Source organism: Canis aureus, chromosome X (assembly GCF_053574225.1).
Source record: "Canis aureus isolate CA01 chromosome X, VMU_Caureus_v.1.0, whole genome shotgun sequence".
Classification (NCBI taxonomy): domain Eukaryota; kingdom Metazoa; phylum Chordata; class Mammalia; order Carnivora; family Canidae; genus Canis; species Canis aureus.
Window position 1 is genome coordinate 86,878,593 of NC_135649.1, and position 21,363 is coordinate 86,899,955.

Sequence of the window (21,363 nt, forward strand, 5' to 3'; positions counted from 1 at the left end):
GGCCTTTATGCCTCTACAGAGGCCAGGCATTAGGTATCTGCTGCTCCTAAAAGGGGACATGATCTTAAAGAAGGCTGTTCTTCACACCCAGGCAAGCCTCAAAGAGGGACTCAGTTGAGAACTGTTGGCTGTCAACACTCAGCAAGTAGGGGGAATGAATGCTCTGGTCTTAAAAGTAGGGGGTGGGCTTTTGAGGGATGCCCTAATTAAAGTACTCACAACACCTGCTGAAGTATTACAAGATCTGTATAATTGTGGGGAGGGATATCTAGGTCTAGTTAAAGAGACCTTAGTTGAATTATCACGGTGAGAATCATAGCCTCTGGCCCTGTCCTCAGATCTGAGCCAGGTGGCTGAAACACAACTCCTTGAATAAACAGGTATTGGGTCCCCTGGAAAGAGGATACCTGTGACATTGTCCTAAGCATATCCTATAAATTTGCCTCAAAACTTTCCTCCATTGTATGCGGAGCCACTTGTCAGTGATCGTGGACTGGGGAATGGGAAATAGAGCCTCATTAGGGATTGCCAGTTAGAGGCTCACCTAATCCTGAAGCGGTCGAATGTTGCTGTACCTTACCAATCAGATGGTAGCCAGAAGTTAGGTGATGAATGGAGTTTTAGGCTGAAAGTATGGTTATTTCCCAAGTTGTGGAACTATGACTGGGATAGATGTACTTAGCCAGAACCCCTACTCCCGTATTCACAGAGTTGACTGTCATTATAGTAGGCACGGCCAAGTGAAAACCCCTGCTCCCCACCCCCAATTCCAGGAGAATAAACCCAAAACAGTATTTAATTTCCCAGGGCAACTGTAAATGTTGGTGTCACCATGAAAATTTGAAAGATGGTGGGAAGGATGATTCCTGTCACATCCTTCCTTAATTTGACTGTCTTATGCAGAGGCCATCTGAGTCTTGGAGAAAGGTTGTAGAGAATCACACAGTTAATTGGATGTTGATTCATTTCATCGATTGCTCCATATGTGATCTCTTCCCTAAACTAGTCAGCATAGTGCTTGTAATCTACCTGGGTGGGAGAAGCTTCCTCCTGACCTCTGGGGAATAGATCTGGGGAATAGGGTCCCCTTCCCCTCTTGACTCCTCCGACTACTGAACACTTTTGTGGCTTAATTCCGTGTATGAAATACCTCATCTTGAAACACCTACAGCAGTGGTGCAGGTTGAACTCCCTGAGAATCAAGGTAAAAGAGAGATTAGCAGATGCTGGATTTGTTATATGAAGGGAGAGGATGAAAGCAGGCTTGGGCAGAGGGAGAAGTTGGATGGCAATGCAATCTCAACCGACTTCTCCGTCAACCCTACCTGGAACCCTGAAGCTGGGGTGATCCTTCAGAGTTGTCCCAAGATACAGTGTGAGTGTACAAGGCCTTTATACTCCTCTATGTTGAGCAGTTACTGGACGGGTAGTGGGGAGGATCTTGGATCGGGGACTTTTTCTTGCTGAAGCCATCCCCAGAGGGTATCTGAAAGTAGAGGGCTAGCTACCATCAGTACTCTAAGTAGCTGGAGAAGTCTTTTACTTTTCAAGTGGGATGTGGATTATACACAAATCACAGCTTCCAATAGAAGTGATCAGCAGAAGGAAGGAAGGGGTTAGGATGAATGAAACAGTGCCGATGATGATGTGATGCTCCATTGTATGGTCAGCTCCTCTTGGGTAACCAGAATAGACTTGGCCAGCTTCCATGCTGGCCAATCCTGTGGTGGAACAGGTATTTCTTCACTCAGATGGTCAGGTCTCTTATTTCTCTTCTGGTGCAAGCTCATTTTATGCATAGCCAGAGATTAAAAAGAGCAGTATTTATGTCCACACTTGTTACACATTTACTGTAAGCTATACGACTGCATTAAGTGTTCTCCATGTTATGGAAACTATTTCAGAGGAAAAGCTTCCAAAACAGCTCGTTTATGACTACAGTGAACGTCTCCTTTGCAATTGCACTTGTCAAAACAGCCTGTCCCACATCCTCTCTCCTGGATCCTTGCTCTTCAACTTTGCAGAGGAAGAAATGAGAGCTAATGAGAGAGAGAGAGAGAGAGAGAGAGAGAGAGAGCAGAGAGAGAGAGAGAGCAGAGAAATGGAGTTCAGAAAAACAGTGATGCCTTGAAGACTTCTTGAAAGCAAGCTTGACCATTTTGCCCCTTTCTTAAAAATGCATGGAGATGATCCAATTAGTTGGAGAGCTGAATTTCTGCCCCCTGCATATATAAGATGAACAGTGAGAAAACACTGGCTGGAGTCTTTGGAGCTGAATATCCAGAGCATTCCTAGATGAAGGAGATAATATTATGGATGATGGGAGGTAAGGGCATGAGGAATTTATCAGGAATGTTGCTACAGATTTCAGTGATGCAGGGAGGGAAATTTATGAACAAGTGACTGGTAGAGAGAAAAACTCAGAATGAAGAATGATATCAAATTTGCTGGTGCCTGAGCTGACAGGGGGATGGAGGAAGAAAAATAGCATATGTGTAGAGTCTGTGTGAGACACACTGCCTCAGAACAGGAGTGCTAGATGAAGCTGGCTGCTTCTGTGACATCATTCCTTGGGCTCTGGGAAAGTCTCTCCCACCCTCTCTCTGTGCCGCCCTGCCAGCTATCTTTGACATTTGCTCTCGGAAATGACTATTGTGTGTTCTTTTCCTTGTAATTGTAGTTTGAAGCCTCCAGCATCCAGCAGAGACCTGTGTTTGGCTGTATTCTGTTAACACTTTCTGATTATTTTGAAAATGTGAATCCTCTTAAGAGTGGAAGTGTGACATTTCATGCTTAGTGGGGAATAACTCCATGTGGTATATGCTTTCCTTAGCAGTTTGAGAGCACAGGGCATGCACATGAGGTGAGGGACATTAGAAGGAAGGGCGCCCCCCCAAAAGAGACAAAAAGCCCATCAATGGTCCCAAAAGTTCTGCACTTCCTGTTTTGCAGTGCAGCTTCAGGCTGTGGGAAGACAGTGTGGTGAAGTCAGTGTTGTGAGTTCAAATCCTGATTTGAACGTAACTTGTAGAGTTAAATGTTACAGTATTTATAACCATAAATAACAAGTTAAAATTTATGATATTTAGGGACGACTGGGGGCTCAGTGGTTGAATGTCTGTCTGCCTTTGGCTCAGGTCATAATCACTGGATCTTGGGATCGAGTCCCACATTGGGCTCCCTGCAGGGAGTTTGCTTCTCCTTCTGCCTGTGTCTCTGACTCTCTCTCTGTGTCTCTCATGAATTAATAAATAAAATCTTTAAAAAATTATATTATTTATAAACATTTAACTCTAAATCAAAAGTTAAAAGATGTTTTCTTTAAAAGATGTTTTATGTAGAAAATATTTTTCCCTCAATTGCATCATACTGATGGAGCAACTTCTTTTTATTTTTCTGTTTCCTTTCAATATTTGTTCTCATACATATTTTAAATAATTTTGTAGTTATAGATTATTTTATACTCTGATTTTTTCACATAAAATAATTTTTTCACATTGTTGCATAGTCTTAAAAATTATGATTTTTAAAAAAATTTTTATTTATGATTTATGATATATTATTTATTTATTTATTTATGATAGAGAGAGAGAGAGAGAGAGGCAGAGACACAGGCAGAGGGAGAAGCAGGCTCCATGCACCGGGAGCCCGACGTGGGATTCGATCCCGGGTCTCCAGGATCGTGCCTTGGGCCAAAGGCAGGCGCCAAACCGCTGCGCCACCCAGGGATCCCCCAAATATATTTTTAATTAAAGAAATTTGCATATCAGAGTTTAGTTTCTCCTAATTTAATGATCTCATTCTTATTTCTTCAATAGTGAGAGATTTAGTTTAGCTCCGTGACAATAAATGTTACATAATTTGCTGGCATCTGTCACGTGTGAAAAGAGAAAGATGTTATACTTCTCCATCCCTGGGTCTATTTGGGAAGGGACATTAAAATTCCAAATCAGACTATTCTCAAGGGGGGAGAGACTAGCCTAGGTCATCATAGAATAACTGCAGGTACTGTCACTTCATGCTCTCTGAGCCTTCTCTTCCTCAAGTTGGAAATCTTTTGCTTTTTGATAAATCTTTATTTAGCACCAGGTATATTTATAAACATGATCCTATTTTTATTTTTTCAAGTAAGCTCTAGTCCCAACATGGGGCTTGAACTTACAACCCCCAGATCAAGAGTCACATGCTCTATTGAGTAAGCCAGTCAGGTGCCCCCTCAAGTTGGAAATCTTGGTCGAAGTGGGCCTAGGCCAGGTGACAGTATTTCTTTCAGCACTTACCTATGGAAATCTGTCCTTCCCCCAGGTCCACATGTGTTACTTTCTTCAGGTATCCATGATTCTTCCTATGTTTTTAAGACTTTTAATGAAAAAACAGTGGATGGGCAAAAAGTAATGATTGTATGAAATATCCCAGTTCGGGGGTAGCTCAGTTTTATGAATGCTGAAATATTAGGTGAAATACAGTGATTTAGGGACGCCTGGGTGGGTCAGTTGGTTAAGTGTCTACTTTCCATTCTGGTCACCATCCCAGAGTTCTGGGAACAAGCCTCGCATTGGGCTCCCTGCTCAGCGGGGAGCCTGCTTCTCCTCCCTCTGCTGTTCCCCCTACTTGTGCTCTCTCGCTCACTAGTGATCTCTCTTTCAAGTAAGTAAGTAAAATCTTTAAAAAATAAATGAAATACAGCAATTAAATCTTTTAAAAATTATATTGCATTTAACTCATAATAAGCACATATTTATACTTCAGTAGATTGATAGAACTTCAATATTTTAAATCTCATAAAGTAGATTTTTCCAACAAGGCTATAGGCTATTTATACATTTAGAAACAAATACTGAGATGGTAGTGATAAACCTGAAAAACCAACATGACTTTTTTATATGATGGGTATTATTCAAGGATGCCAGAAGAGATTTTAATGTGGTGTTTGGTTATTCAGCCTTTCAAAGGCTAAGATAGCAAAAGAATATTAAATTTTGGCTAAATATCAAGGTTAAAGCCAACTTTCAACTGTCCCTAGCAGTCTGCCACTGCTCCAGCCCTTTAGAAATGTTTTTTGAAATTACTTTTGATATGCGCTGTGGCTAAGAACGCCACCAAGGCCCTTGGCAGAATCGAAGCACCTCTGGTACCCAGTCACAGTGTTGGTGTGCTAGGCTTCATCTCTCCTTGTGCTAGGCTTCATCTCTCCTTGTTGCTATCGACACAATTTCAACTCCTCTTCCCCACTAGGAGAATATGCACATTTCCCAATGCCTCCTTTTTTGCTCTCTGTTTTAGGTGTGTTCACCACACATTCACTTTTTTCTTTTTTTTTTTAAGTTTTTATTTTTAGGGACACCTGGGTGGCTCAGTTGGTTAAGCATCTGCCTTTGGCTCCGGTCATGATCCCAGGGTCTTGGGATCAAGCCCCACATCAGGCTCCCTGCTCAGTGGGGGGAATCTGCTTCTTCCTCTCCCTCTGCTGCTGCCTCTGCTTGTTCTCTCTCTCTCTCTCTCTCTGTGTGTCAAATAAACAAACAAACAAAATCTTTAAAAATAAAAGATTTTATTTTTAAGTAGTCTCTACACCCAGTGTGGGGCTTGAACTTGCAACCCTGAGATCAAGAGTCCCACATTTCCACTGACTGAGCCAGCCAGGTGCCTCTACACATCCACTTTTTGTTTACTTATCTATTTCTCTCTCTATTCATTTGAAAAGATTTTTAAACATATTTTATTTATTTGAGAGGGAGAGCAGAAGTAGAGGGGAGGGGCAGAGGGAGAGAGAGAAGCAGATTCCCTGCTGAGTGTGGAGTCCAATGTGGGGCCCAATCCCACGACCCTGAGACCATGACCTGAGTTGAAATCAAGAGTCAGATACTTAACTGACTGAACCACCCAGGCACCACCACACATTCACTTTTTAAATGGAGTCCAAGAAGTAAAGACACTATTGTTAGAACCAAGGAAAGCATTAGGTAAGTTTGACAGCTGTTCTAGGTCCCATTTTGGACAAATGGATAGCTTGAGGTAGCAATAGAAGCCGTGGAAACCCTGGCTGTTATGCTTGTCACATCGTTCTTCAAAGTACCTTGGAACCTTAAAAGAAAACAAAAGTGAACACCAAGATGAAGAGCTATAAAAGTCCTATAATCTCTGTTAAGGCAGAGGCCCTGTTTTTGGTTTCTTTTGTGATTAAGCACTGGACACGCTAGTATGTAGATAATTACATACAAAATTAAATTAGACTTCAGCAATCCAGTGGCTCAGGTGTAGCCAAAGATCTCTTCTGGTTTAAATAGAACCAGGGAAGGGAAGCCGCCCCATGTTTTTCATGTTTTCCCTCCCTCATGGCCTATTACTGTGATATTTTGGTGACTTGTCATTAATTCATCCAACAAATATGTATTGTCTTCTATATGGCACTTGCCAGAAAGATGTGAACAAGATAAATGTTATCCTTGCTTCAGGGTCTAGTTAGAGTTCAAGTTCTGGTCAAACAAACTTTGCTCTTTGACCTGGATCGAACAGCCTCTGCCACTTGCAGAGGGCAAATCCAATGTTCTGTTAGATTTTCTGGGAAATTTTATAGCTCACATGCTTGCAAGTCCTCTTATGTTTTTTCAAAGAATCTTAGTTCCTTGGGATATAGAACCCAAGATTAAGGTTCTCTTCATTTAAAATACCTTTAAGGGGACGCCTGGGTGTCTCAGTGGTTGAGCATCTGCCTTCGGCTCAGGGTGTGATCCCAGGTTCTTGAGATTGAGTCCAGCATCAGGCTTCTTGCATGGAGCCTGCTTCTCCCTCTGCCCATGTCTCTGCCTCTCTCTGTGTGTCTCTCATGAATAAGTAAATAAAATCTTTTTAAAAAACTTAAAAATAAAATACATCTAAGGAAGACTATGAAATAATCAGACAAATTGCAGTTTGTACAAAACCAAGAAGTTCTGGGGGAATTATTTCTCAGGCTCCCTTACTTCTTTCCCCAACACCATACATTCATTACCAAAACAGGAAGAAACAAAATGTTACCAATTGCTCCAGGCAGAGAACAAACTGGATTATTATAGATTTTTACATCTTTCCCGAGTTTGTAGGTCTGTGGTCTTTTTTGGTATAGCATGTTATGGGCAGACTGATCATGCATGCAAAAAGATGTGTTTATCTTTTCTGTAGCCATCAGATAGATCTACAGAGGAATTCCTTTGATCAATTGTATTTTTTTCTCATATGAATATTTGTCTCCTTTACTCCTTATGTGATTTCTAGTAAAAGTCAGTTTTCAATGAACTGTAATTTTTATTTATTTATTTATTTATTTATTAATATTTTATTTATTTATTTATTATTATTATTTATTATTTTATTATTTATTTAGTTATTATTTATTATTATTTATTATTTATTTATTATTATTTTATTTATTATTTATTTTATTTATTATTTATTTATTAATATTTATTTTAAGATGCACATTAGAAGGATTATTTTTTTTTATTTATTCATGAGAGAGAGAGAGAGACGGACAGAGACACAGGCAGAGGGAGAAGCAGGCTCCATGCAGGGAGCCTGACATGGGACTTGATCCCGGGTCTCCAGGATCACACCCTGGGCTGAACGCAGCGCTAAACTGCTGAGCCACCCGGGCTGCCCTAGAAGGATTATTTTTTGAAAGATTTTATTTATTTATTCATAAGAAGCACAGAGAGAGGCAGAGACATAGGCAGAGGGAAAAGCAGGCTGCCCACAGGGAGCTTGATGCAGTACTTGATCCCGGGACCCCAGGTTCAGGACCTGAGCCAGAGGCAGATGCTCAACCACTGAGCCACCCAGGTGCCTCAGAAGGATTATTTTTGAAATGAGCTAATTTGAATTAGTCAGTGCCCCAACAGGAAACAGATTGTGCTCTTGAATTAGGATAATTTAAGGAGGAATTAATAAGGGCACTATTTATAAAGATGGATGTATGATATAGGGGAACCATAAAAGATACCTTGGGAACCAAAGGCTTTGGTGCTGGTACCTGTGAAGATGTTACTACTGCTTGGCCTGAAAAGAGATGAAGAAGGACTTACTGGGACCCAGAAGGTGAGAGTTTCTTGATGGTTGCTTTTGGTTGAAGAAGCCATCCAGCTTGAGGCAAATTGGCAGGGAGGGAGATATGGAAATAAATACCCTGACCTCACCTAATTTTCTCTCTGATCTTCTGACAGGGGTCTTCATGAGCCAACCCACTGGAAAGTAAAGGACAAGGAAGACATTGCTAGAGTTTATACAGATCAGGCTTTCAAGGCAGAGAACAGGATGGAGAACAGATTTGGTGGGACAGCTGGAAGACACCTTGGTGCACCTTCCCCATGAGTTAGAAACCCCTTCAACATAGGGTGCAGTGCAAGGGTATTACATCTATTTGTTTGAGCCAGCCCTTCAACTTCATAGATTTAGGTATGCCTCTCTGAGCCCTCTCTAGCACCAGGCTCTAGTGTGAATAAAATAGACAAAAATTCCATGGCGGCCATCTCTATTAGGAGTTGTTTATTTGGAAGAGAGAGTCACTTAAGTTAGAACTTTAGAAACGACTGCTTATGAGAAATCCTTCTCCGTTGTTAGAAATCTATCAGGCAGCCACTCTTTGAGTTCTCTATTATAACTCTCTTCTTTTTCCTCTCTCTCATTATATCTCTTTCTATCTCCCCTTACCTCTTGTCCACCATGGAAAAAAAGTGGTTTCACTTTTCTACACATCCTCTGAATCCGTTCTTTTCTCCTCTGTATCAGGCAGGCTTCATTTTAAGGCTCTTATTTTCTCATTACCCATGGTTTTGATTTGCATGTACTTTGGTATCTACTGTTTCATATACTTTTTTAAAATATATTTATTTATTTATTATTTGAGAGGGAGAGAGGGAGGTAGGGAGGGGCAGAAGGAGAGAGAGAATCTCAAGCTGACTCCTCACTGAGCATGGAGCCTGATGCAGAGCTCGATCTCATGATTCTGAGTTCATGACCTGACCTGAAACCAAGAGTTGGATGCTTAACCAACTAAGCCACCAGGCACCTCTCCTATAATTTATATGAAAGTACTCTCTGAAGTGGTGGTCATCCTTTTCCAGTCTACATTACCCTCACCTTAAAAATGGTTGTTCATGTGACAGACGGTCTTCTGTGTCGTATTTATTCATCTGCTTTGTTCATTCTCTAAAGATTCATCAGAATATTGAATACCTTTTTTACATCAGAGGCCCAAGGAAAATCCCCATGCAATGATGCACATTTCATTCATTCAGATAGGCATTTGGACTGGAGTAGTCTGGGCATATGATGAACTCTAGGCTATCCTAATAAGTAGCCAGCAGATGGAATAAACCAAAGCCAGGGTTCAAAGTCCTATCCTATCTCCTATCCTAAGCACAGTGCCCAAGAGCGGCGAGCACAGACTTACCAGTCTCCAGAGTGGTTCAAAAATGATGGAGGGACTGTTGTTAATCTGAAACAAGAATCTAGGTCTTACAAGAGCAGGAACTCTGCATCACAGATTGTTATGATCTCAGCCAACACTTACTGAGTGTCGACTCTTATAGAGGAGAATAGAACTGGTTCCTGCCTTCCAGTGGTTTTACTCATTTACAAAGGTAGAAAAGGAAGTTGTTGATGGTTCAGTACCTCTTCCCACATTGGGATTTCCCACTTTATCTCTTCCATTTGTTCTGCATTTTCTTAAAATTTACATATACTGAACACTTCCATTCTGTTTTGAAATAACAGGTGAATGTATTATTTTTCCAAGCATCACTCCATTTCCTTATTTATTTTACAAGGTATAACTGATTATATCTGCATGTATGCTACCCGTGTTGCATACTACCCAAATGGGTGTGAATTGGGGGAAATTTGGGCTTATCTCTTTTACTGTCTGAATGCCAGTCAGTTACTTCACCTCTCTGGTAATATTGCCTTGCCTGTGAAGATTAAATAAGAGAATGTATAAGAGGCACCCAGCTTAATTATTAGTACATAATAGCCATTCAGTAAATGGTGTAAATTATAGCAATTGTTACATGAAAACTATTTTAGTGGACTGTAATTAGTAATTTGGTGTACACAGGTTCGGTTTGGGGATTTTGTATATACAATCTTAGTTCTGAAGTGCTTAAAGAACTAAATCTTCAAGCAGTCACTGTGTGTGTCCTTGTTCACAAGGACAAGAGAGAGGGAAACTAGTGTGTATTTGAGATGATTGAATATATGCATTTCATATATATGCATTATCATATAATATATGCATGTACTTACACATTTGATTTTTTAAAAAGATTTTATTTATTTATTCATGAGAGACACAGAGAAAGAGGCAGAGACACAGGCAGAGGGAGAAGCAGGCTCCTTGCAGGGAGCCCGACATGAGACTCGATCCCAGACCCCAGGATCACACCCTAAGCTGAAGGCAGATGCTCAACCGCTGAGCCAGCCAGGCATCCCTATACTTTTGATATTTAAGAATCCTCTTAAATCTCTGTTTCTCTGTGTCCTGTTTTTTTTTTTTTTTCATTATTGTTACATCTTCTCAGCTCAGTGAGGTGTTGCTAGAGCATTGTTCAGGGAGAAGAACTGTCAGACAGAGGATCTGTTTCCTCTAATTGCCTTTTTCCTGCATATCTGGTGATCCTTGACTGTCCATTTATATTTACAAGAGGGGCACTAAAAAACTAATTGGAAGCTTGTAGCACCAGTGGGAGTTGTCAACTGTGAATATCACTGCAAGGTTATGTGGCCGGGCCATTTTTTGGGGGGAATTTTGATTTAGGCTTTCCTCTTTCACTGGTCATATTCCTGAGCAATGGCTTTTTCAGTGGCATTCCTTGAAGATAAAGGCATAATGACCAGTATTTCTGGGCACAGAGTAGGGCAGAGATCTGGGGAGAGATCATCATCCAATATTGATATACTCAATCTTTTGCATCTTGACTAAGTTGGAGGATACCAGGCAGACAGACTCTACGTTTGCCCTTGCTAAAGAATAAATTTCCAATAATGTTCTGGAGGGAGTGGGAGAAGCTTCAGGGAGTACAGGAATGGATCTGGGGACCTAACTGGTGCCTAAATAGATTTTAAGCTCACCTTCCTTATTTTTGGATCTTTCTTTTTCCTGTCTCTCTTCACTTCTAGTGGTATCTCGTGCTGCCATGGAGGATTTTGTGGTGTGAATTGATGTACTTTGCATTGTTTCCTTGCTGCTGGCTTAAGATAAAGTGTTCATGTCTCCTAAAATCCTTTACCCTTGCCTGCCCATTAGCTTTCCAGTTTCCAGATGTCGTTACTGTCATGTCCTCTTCTGTTCACCAGATCCTTGTGGTTTTGTGCCTTTAAGTTATTGAAGTGAATTTTTTTCATCTATTATCTTGACCCGCTCTTATATACTTCTGTTATGATCTTGATTAAATGTACTTGGTGTAGAAGTTTTATTTTTCAACCTTTAAGTAGACTATATTCAACAAAAAAAAAGTTCCACCACATAAAGACAGAGGAAGAATAGCCAGATGAAAAAGGAATGAAATGAATTCTGTGTCTTGAACTGTATATGGACTTGAGCCTGGGCTTCAGCCCTGCCATATCTATAGTCCCATATCTGGTTAGAACATTTCTGAGTACTCTCTCTTGCAAGCCTCACATATGACTAGTTTCAGTGAAATATAAACTGTCTTCATCTGGTGTTTCCCTTCAAGGATATGTCATACAGAATAGTTAAGTCCATGTCCCAGAACGACTTTTTAAATTCTGCCATCTCTAATAATGGTAAACACAAAAATGTAATAACCAGGAAGAAAAAGGCATTGATAAATACATATGTGTCAGGCAGCCCCGGTGGCTCAGCGGTTTAGTGCCACCTTCAGCCGGGGCCTGATCCTGGAGACCTGGGATCGAGTCCTGCGTCGGGCTCCCTGTATGGAGCCTGCTTCTCCCTCTGCCTGTGTCACTGCCTCTCTCTCTCTCTCTCTCTCTCTCTCTGTGTGTGTGTGTGTGTGTGTCTCATGAATAAATAAATAAAATCTTTTAAGAAATACATATGTGTGTATATATGTATGTGTATACGTGTGTGTGACACTTTTTCTCTTTATTGACATGAGTTTCAGTGGTCATATATAAGGCAAGTTCACACTCTCTGATGATGAACTTGACTATGCAAGCTGATACTTTTTTAAAGGGTTTGTTTATTTATTTATTTGAGAGTGAGAGAGCGAGAGGGCAGGGGCAGTGTGAGAGAGAGAGAATACTCAAGCAGATTCCCCACTGAGTGTAGAGCTCAACCCAGGGCTCGATCCCATTACCCTGAGATCATGACCTGAGTTGGACCCTCATCCTGCTGAGCCACCCAGGTGCCCCTGCAAGTTGACACTTACTCAAGGCACATGTGTTCTAGTTTCCCCAGAAAGCTCAGCAAATGCAACTTGTCATCCCTTCTAAAACCAATGATCCAGACCCTTCCTCTTTGAAATGTGCTGCCTTTGTTTCCCTTCCGCATAGTACATTGGAAACTCAGATGAGGATGGGGGAAAACAATCCTTTTTCATCTATTCCAGTGCTGCTGCCATACCTTTCCATTTCTACTGCCAGACTGTCCTGTCTCCTTCCATTTCCTCACTTATATACAGAAAAGACAAAAATGAAAAATATTGCAGAGGTTTCTGAAACCTCAAACTTCTAAGGCTCATTTACCAATTCTGCTGGTGTCTGATCCAGTAAACTCCACCACATAGTTCTTGAATCAAAGAAGCTGTCATTGAACCCCCCTTGCCCTCAGTTGCTCTACCTATGACACACGGAAATGAGGATCTATGACCGCTTCTGAATCTTAATAATGGTTCTCTATCTTTTCGTATACCCAGACTATATTGGGGAATATCTATATTTATATAAATTCCAAGCTGGGAACTAAATGGAGAAGCAAGTTGTCAGAAAAGTCCTCTGATTAGATTTTACCAATAGGAAGGAGGGGAAATACATTTATCAAGGAGAGAGAGAGGTATTCTTTTTTCCTTCATAGGGCATTGGCTTCTGCCTTTGGGAAAATAAGTTCTTTGAAATCAAAGTGGGGATGAGCAGACCTGTGACCAGACACATGGATCATCCAACAGTTGTGCTAGGGTACAGATGTTGGGAAAAGAAAGAACTAGGGCAGAGAGCTGCTCTAGTTAGTTGCCTGTATGGCCTAGGTCAGTAAGAGAGCTGAGGTTCAGGATGGGTGAGCCTTACCTTACTAGGAATAGGCATGGATCACAAGGAAGACCCAAGGGAGCTTCATCTTCTCCCTGGTGGAACCTTTTCAAAGGTGGAGGGAAAGTAGAGGCATTGCTACCTGGACACCTAGACTGCTGGGCGTTTCTAGTCTGGGAATAAGGTAGATTGGAAGTAAACCTGAAGAGTAGACGTAGCTGGCAGAGCTGAGGGCCAGGGTGCTAGGCTTCCAAGCTTCATTCTGCAACTAACCAGCTGGGTGATTTGACCAGGTCTACCATTCAGATTTCTTATGTGTGAGGTTCGCAAATTTAGCTACTGTTCTTTCTTTTTTTTTTTTTTAAGATTTTTAAACATTTATTTATTCAGGAGAGACACACAGAGAGAGAGGCAGAGACATAGGCAGAGGGAGAAGCAGGCTCCCTTCGGGGACCCTGATGCGGGACTCAATCCCAGGACCCTGGGATCACGACTTGAGTCGAAGGCAGACGCTCAACCACTGAGCCACCCAGGTGCCCCCATCTACTGTTCTTTAAAAACATATATTTTAAACGTTTTTATAATTCTGTAAAATGCGAAAGGTTTCTGTAGATTAGTGAAAAGGGAATTATTTCTTTATGATCTGTTGCTACTATTAATTGGTTGCTATATGCAAGACATTGGACTTCATATTCTGCTTACATTATAGCTTATGAGGGAGGTGGTTCTCTGTAAAAACCACAGATAAATACTTCAACAAAATTATATAGCTAATAAGAGGCAAAGCCATGATTTAAACTCAGTCTCCTAACCAACAGGTTTAGAATTGTAGAATAGAGATTACCTTAGATTTAAAGGGTATTTGGGCCGATAATTCCTTTGAACACATGAGGAAACAGATTAGAATCTTGGTCCCATTACTCATTACAGGTGTAAATTGAAGGGAGTCACTCTCTTTCCCAGGTTTTCTGGGCTTCTTAATTCTAAGTACAGCTTTTCTCCAATGCCCTGGGCTGCTTTGCTTGCTTTGCTGGAAGAAAAATTGCCTCAAGCTGGTCTCCAGCTGTGTCTTTCAAGAAATAACTGCTTAGGGTACAAGGGAAGTAACCTAAACCCCTTGGAGAAACACAGCCTTTCAGACATGCTTAGCTCAGCATATCTGAAAGGTCCTTTGCTATGTATGACTTTCAGACCTGATTGGATGTGACTTGAACAAAAAACACAAACAAAACAAAAAACACTATTTTTCAGAACCTTCTACTATGTGCCTAATTCCATTCAAATTAAGAGTTTGTAGCACCAGTTTGTAGTAAGCCAGATTTGCCAGGTTATATCTCAGAAGAGGATCTACCTCACCTGGTCAAAGTTCACACAAAGTGTCAGTACTCCCGGGGGCTCAACGTTAGACCCTCTGTATAGTTTTCCAATGCACCAGTTCCCTGTCTCCAGAGAGTACTTACTGAAGGAGTGAGTCAAAGCCGGTGGCTTTGCTGTGTTATTTAATCCTAGACTGTGCTGGGCCATTTCTAGAGTGTATAGTGAAGTAGTCATAGAGACAAAATCAGTTACATATGAAGTAAGAGGGGAAAAGAAATACAGTGAAACCATAAGCTTTCCTTTCCACCTTTGGTTATATTTCAACAAATGCCTTCTTTTCAAACTGCCTCCTCCTCCCCACTTTGAGTTTAGGATAGGCCATCAAATGATATTTTAAGATTTGATGTGAAATAAATCAAGACACTATAATACAAAATTATATATTATGTCTGCTATCATGCAACAATAAGCTTTCATAATGAAAAATAACTGCAAGGGAACATCTGAAAATATAAATAGTTTTGAATTATGGGTCCTTGTATCTGTGCTCAACATGCTTATTAATTGCTATATGGCCTTTTAATTAAATGAGCACTGAGCTTTTATTTTTATCTATTTATTTATTTAAATGAGCATGGAGCTTTTAAGTGTGTCCTCCATTAGAAAAATTGGGTCGAGGATATGCACAAGCAATTCACAAAAAAAGCAAAAAAAAAAAAACCCACTAAACATACCAAAATTGCACAATTTTGTTGCTAAAATACACTTTTTATTTATTTATTTTTTAGAATAAATTTATTTTTTATTGGTGTTCAATTTGCCGACATACAGAATAACACCCAGTGCTCATCCCGTCAAGTGCCCCCCTCAGTGCCCGTCACCCATTCACCCCCACCCCCGCCCTCCTCCCCTTCCACCACCCCTAGTTCGTTTCCCAGAGTTAGGAGTCTTTATGTTCTGTCTCCCTTTCTGATATTTCCCACACATTTCTTCTCCCTTCCCTTATATTCCCTTTCACTATTATTTATATTCCCCAAATGAATGAGAACATATAATGTTTGTCCTTCTCCGATTGACTTACTTCACTCAGCATAATACCCTCCAGTTCCATCCACGTTGAAGCAAATGGTGGGTATTTGTCATTTCGAATGGCTGAGTAATATAAAATACACTTTTTAAAACAGATTTTATTTATTCATGAGAACACAGAGAGGCAAAGACATAAGCAGAGGGAGAAGCAGGCTCCCTGCGGGGAGCCTGATGCAGGACTCGATCCCAGGACCCCAGGATCACACCCTGAGTCGAAGGCAGAGGTTCAACCACTGAACCACCCAGGTGCTCTAAAATACACACTCTTGGTGGTTAATTTTATATGTCAACCTGACTAGGCCACAGAGTACCCAGACATTTGGCCAAACATTATTCTGGGTATGTTTGTTGGGGTGTTTCTAACATGAGATTAACCTTTGAATTGGTAGACTCAGGAAAGCAGATTGCCCTCACCAGTGGGGGTTGGCCTCATGCAATCAGTCAAAGACCTGAACAGAACATAAAGACTGAGTAAGAGAGACTCTTCCTGCCTGATCACTGGTGTATTTTCTACCTTTGGACTTGAGCTTCAGCATTGGCTCTTCTTGGGTCTCTGGCTTGCTGATTGCAGATCTTGGGACTTCTCAGTCTCCATAATTATGCCAACCAGTTCCTTATATTAAAAAAAGTCTTTCTCTTTAGAGAAACCTAAGACAAGATTTACCAAAATGTGTATTATTTTATGCTCATTGTGTTAGTTTGTTAGGGTTGCCATGATAAAGTCGTACAAACTGAGAGCTTCCACAACAGAAATGTATTGTCTCACAGTTCTGGACACGGGGTGTCTGAGATCAAGGTGTCGGCAGGGTTGGAGAGTGCTATGAGGAATAACCTGTTCTGTGCCTCTCCCCTAGCTCCTAATGGTTTAATGGCAATGTATGACTTTGCTTGTAGAAGCATCTCTGCCTTCTTTCTCACATGGCATTCTTTCTGTGTACATTTGTGTCCAAATTTCCCTTTCTCTAAGGATATCAGTCATATTGGATTAGGGGTGTCCCCTACTCCAGCCTGACCTTTTTCTTTTCTTTCTTTTTTTTTTTTTTTTTGAAGATTTTATTTGAGAGAGAGAGCTTGTGAACATGAGCTGGGGGAAGGGGCAGAGGGAGAAGCAGACTCCCCACTGAGTGTGGAGCCGGATGTGGGCTCCCAGGACCCTGAGATCATGACCTGAGCCTATGGCAGACTCCCAGCTGACTGAGCCACCCAGGTGCCCCCAGCATGACTCATCTTAACTAACTATACTTCAACAGCTTTATGGAGCTCTGTATCTAGGCAAGTGTCTCCTGTGTTGCCCTGCCCTGTAAACTTAAGCCATTGTGGCCTCTTTGGAAACCTCTCCATTCCATCTTCTGAACTCAGGGAGACTGTTGAGGTCTGTCTGAGTTGCCTCTGGCTGTGTGGCAGCCTGGAAACTTTGTCTTGACAGTAAGCTCGGCCAATCATAGGGCTTCCCTTCTCTGTTTACCCTTTTATAGGAATCATTGTCCTATGCCTGATATCTGATGCCTGAAAACCCTTAGAGTATATATTTTGTTTGCTCTCTTAATTGTTTCACGTGGGAGGGTAAATAGAGGCCCTATTATTCAAAAGTGGATTTTGGCCAGAAGTGGATAGCTTTTCACAGCCCCATTGAATGACCATTCCCTGCCTAAACTCCATATTAGTTTTAATTTAATTTTTTTATTGAAGCATAGTTGACACACAATGTTACATGAGTTTTGGGTGTACAACATAGTGATTTGACAAGTCTGTACTTATGCTCACCACATGTGTAGCTAGTCTGTCACCGTACAGCCCAATTATAGTACCATCGACAATATTCCCTATGCCTGACCTTTTATCCCTATGGCTTAGTCATTCCATATCCATAGCTTTTTTTTTTTTTAACCTTGTCTTTCTGCTTCCAATGTTTATCTCCACTGATTCTGCATATTTTCCAGATTAAATTTTCTGAAACACTTACCTAAGAAATCAAGTCTCCTCTTTTCATAAAAAACTTTCGTGACCATACTATATCTAAACTCCTTTTTCTGATGCTTAAGGGCTCCTGTTAGAATGAAAAGCATTTTATCTTCTTGTTTCTTGTTCCATCAGACAAAGACGCTTTGACATCTCTCTTCTTGGTCTTTGAGGGATCTGCACCCAGAATAGTAGCCCTTTTGTGCATAATCAGTGATCTAGGTGTGCTGAACATCAGAGGATGACGTATGTAGCTGACGGTCAAAGCAGATGATGTTGGGATCGTGTCTTATTTACTCGAGTCCTTAGTTCATAACACATCTGTGTTAATACATTTGTGTTAACCATAGTACCTGGAACAAAACTCCTACAAAAATATAACTGTATACTGGCATGAATTCCTCTGAATCAGTGAGGTCATTCTGTCACCGGTATTTTGTTGCCTTTCAAGCCATGTGCATTTCTGGCTGGGAAAGCTGTTCATGACTTACGGTGGTTTCTCAGTCTCGAAGACTGAGATTTAACATAAAATATTTGGGAGGAGGAATTGGCAGGAAAAACAAAACCATGCCTGGGGAAATGTCACTTGCCGTGTCCAATCTTGATTAAGAAAATCAGGAGGCGGTTCTCCTAGCATTTCACTTGTCGCTTTTATTTGTCAATAAATGTTCCTGAATTTTTGCACTTTATGAAACAACTGGCGGCAGCCGCAGCCAGGACGTCTGGGGCCTAAGCCGCTTGGCTGATTATCTCGGCACTGACCTGTAAGCAGCCCCCTCTGGGGTGAAATGCAATTGAGTCTCCGTATTAACTTCAGTCCTGAGCCAGCTCCCCAGCAGTCTTGGTTATCAGGCTCAGAACACATTGAGTTAAGTAGGAAGGCGCATGGTGGGTAATGGTTTTGTGACGCAGATGACTATCAGCAAGGCTAAGCTGAAAATGACTTCTCTGGGCCTGCCCAGGATGGGAAATCGGGGTGAAAGTTGAGGTTTTGCTGCAAGGTTTGGTTTTCTATCCTCTGGAATGGTCGTGCTCTGTGGGTTAAAGGCCACTGCTGTACTCATGAATATATACTATTTCTGGCTGCTGTAATTGATTAGCTACACTTGCGGCAGGCTTGAGGAGCCTGCCAACTTCTATTCCAGGCCGGAGGGGCAGTACAGAATAGCATATCCGTCCAAGCTTTATGACTTATCACGGGCCATGTGAAAACTGAGACAGCAACCCTGACAGCAATAAAATACATATTAAATGGAGTGAATTTTGAACCACTGTCTTCCTAGCACTGTTCCCATGTTGATTGGTTATATTGCTTTATATTTTACAGGGAGAAAGAAAACCCCAAACCCTCAATCTTCATCTTTCTTAATTTTGCCTTTATCTCCATTTGTGTATCCAAGCAGATAGACTTATCCATGTGATGGGAAATGGATTCATTCTCTAATATAGAGTGTGGCCTTAGGCCAAGGCCTGGATGCTGGAGAAGACTGTATTGTGTTAAATCCCAGCTTTACCTCTTACTAGCTGTGTGACTCTGGGTAAATTTATCACACCTCTCTGTGCCTCAGTATCTTCATCTGTAAAATGGAGTTAATAAAATGACTGCTTTCCTGGTTTTTCTAGTACTAAATAAGCCAGTAAATCTAAAACACTTCCAGAGGTGCCTGGGTGGCTCAGTCAGTTAAGCGTCCAACCCTTGATTTTGGCTCAGGTCATGATCTCAGGGTAGTGAGCTTCAGGCTCTACACTGGGTGTGGAGATTGTTTAGGATTCTCCCTCTCCCTCTCCCTCCACCCCTTTCCCTGCTCATGTACACACACTCGTGCATGCACATGTGTGCACATGTGTGTGCACTCTCTCAAATCTATATCTGTCTATAATCTATATATCACGTCCATGGTGTTTACCTCATACTAGACCCTATTTTAAGTTTAGTCATTAGTATTATCTGAAATCACAAAAGAATGGGAGTGTGACTGTCTATAATGTAAAGTTTGGAATTCACGCTGATGTTACCTTCCCATCCTTGACCTCAAGCCTATTTGTGAAGGGCTTTCCTTCGTGTTTGGTTTTGCACACAGGTAATTTTTCTGAGGTGTGTAACTATTCTTTCTAGGCTGACTAGAAGCTCTTCAGGTGGAGACTTCATTTTTCCTTTCACTTGTTCTGTAAATAAGGAGCAGCTAGCATAAACAACATGTATTTCTAAGTATCACTTTTAGTAAGTATATTTTCCACTAAATAAAAGCCTCTACACTGACTCTATGGGCAGCCTCTACATTGTGGTGCTGGAGGCACCAGACTGCATGGATTTCTTATACATGGATACTCCTTAAGTGTCTGGATATTATTAAATTGCATGTCTGAAAAGATACGAGCTACCACTGATTGAAGGGCTCCTGTCTGTAGGCCTCTAGGCAAGTGCTTTCTTTCCTTAGCCTGTCTCCTGGAGCTCTCACAACTTGTCTGTGACGTGTGGATGGCATGATCCCCTCTTTAGAGATGCAGAAATAGAAGCTCAGAGGGATGAAGTTACTTCACTGGGTCACACAGCTCTGTCACCTAGGTCTGTTTGATTTTGAAACTTCTCTGTTTGTTTCCCACACTGCACTGCTCTTCTTCCTGTTTTTGTCTCAGAATTGTCCTGACCATATATACGATGGATTGATTGCTTTTTTTTGTCTCCTCCTTGCCTTGTGTTGCTTTGATGATGGTGTTCAGCAACAGGCATACACGTTGGAGTTAAGTGAGGCTAGTTGACTGTAGTTCGGAAAACTAAGCCCAGAGACTTCCCTTGTGCACTCAGTGAATGAAATGATGGTTAACTTTTTCTTAATTATATATTTTTATTGAAGTAGAGTTGACACAGTGTTACATTAGTTTCAGGTGTAAAACACAGTGACTCAAAGTCTATACATTATGCAATGTTCACCACGAGCTTGGCTACCACCTGTCAGCATGGAACACTATTACAGTACCATCGCCTGTATTCCTTATGCTCTGCCTTTTGTTCCTGTGACTTATTTATTCCTTCACCAGAAGCCTGTGTCTCCCACTGCCCTTCTCACCATTTTGCCCATCGCCTCACCTTCTCTCCTGCCCCCCTCCCCTCTGTCAACCACTAGTATGTTCTCCGTGTTTATGGGTCTGTTTCTGTTTTTTGTTTTTTCATTGACTTTTTAAGATTCCACATCTGAGTGAAATTGTGTTGTATTTGTCTTTCTCTGACTCATTTCACTTAGTGTTATACCCTCTGGATCCACTTGATGGTTAACCTTTGTGGAAGCATCTCTCCAAGTCACCTGATGTGGCTATTGACAAAGCTCTTTTGTACTCAGGCTCAGAGACGCTGGTGAACAGCTGGTCCAAGTCCCCACTGTGCTGATATGGTAGCCACAATGATGGGCTGAAGTGAAAAATACTTGAGGTTGAGATTTTCACCACGGATTGCAATACCTGTGGGCTCTTCTTAGACTTAGGAGTTATCGCAAGGAGAGAAGATCTGGAAATGATTGTTCTTCAAAGCTGTGATTGAAGAGAGGGAGTGTTTTCCAGTTCTTCTCCAACTTCTTTTCTTTCAGAGTGGCTATGCAGCTTGGTGGTCTAGAACCACTGTCAGATGCTGGAGCCCATAGGGTGGCTGCAAACCATGGCTGAATGTTATGAAATAGATGAGTGATGTTGAACAGCAGCTTGACTCATTGAATCTTCACCAGAGCCCTGTGAGGTAGGTACTATTTTTTTTTCAAGATTTATTTACTCATGAGACACACAGAGAGAGAGGCAGAGACATAGGCAGAG

At 41.4% G+C, this 21,363-nt stretch overlaps 1 protein-coding gene across 23 annotated transcripts in view; it reads left to right on the forward strand.

The window, feature by feature from the left end:
- The window catches only part of LOC144308397 (uncharacterized), a 469,309-nt gene that overhangs the window by 116,646 nt on the left and 331,300 nt on the right, over positions 1-21,363 (forward strand). For 3 of the 23 annotated variants that reach the window (XR_013374871.1, XR_013374862.1, XR_013374867.1), the window contains one exon: positions 21,144-21,289. The exons of 16 other annotated variants lie outside the window; for them this stretch is intronic. The gene's annotated coding sequence lies outside the window, so the exon portion shown is untranslated. Of the gene's footprint in view, positions 1-7,960; positions 8,074-8,198; positions 8,493-21,143; positions 21,290-21,363 lie in introns of those variants that run through there. 4 more of the 23 variants (XR_013374863.1, XR_013374868.1, XR_013374861.1 and 1 more) reach the window with 2 other exon arrangements.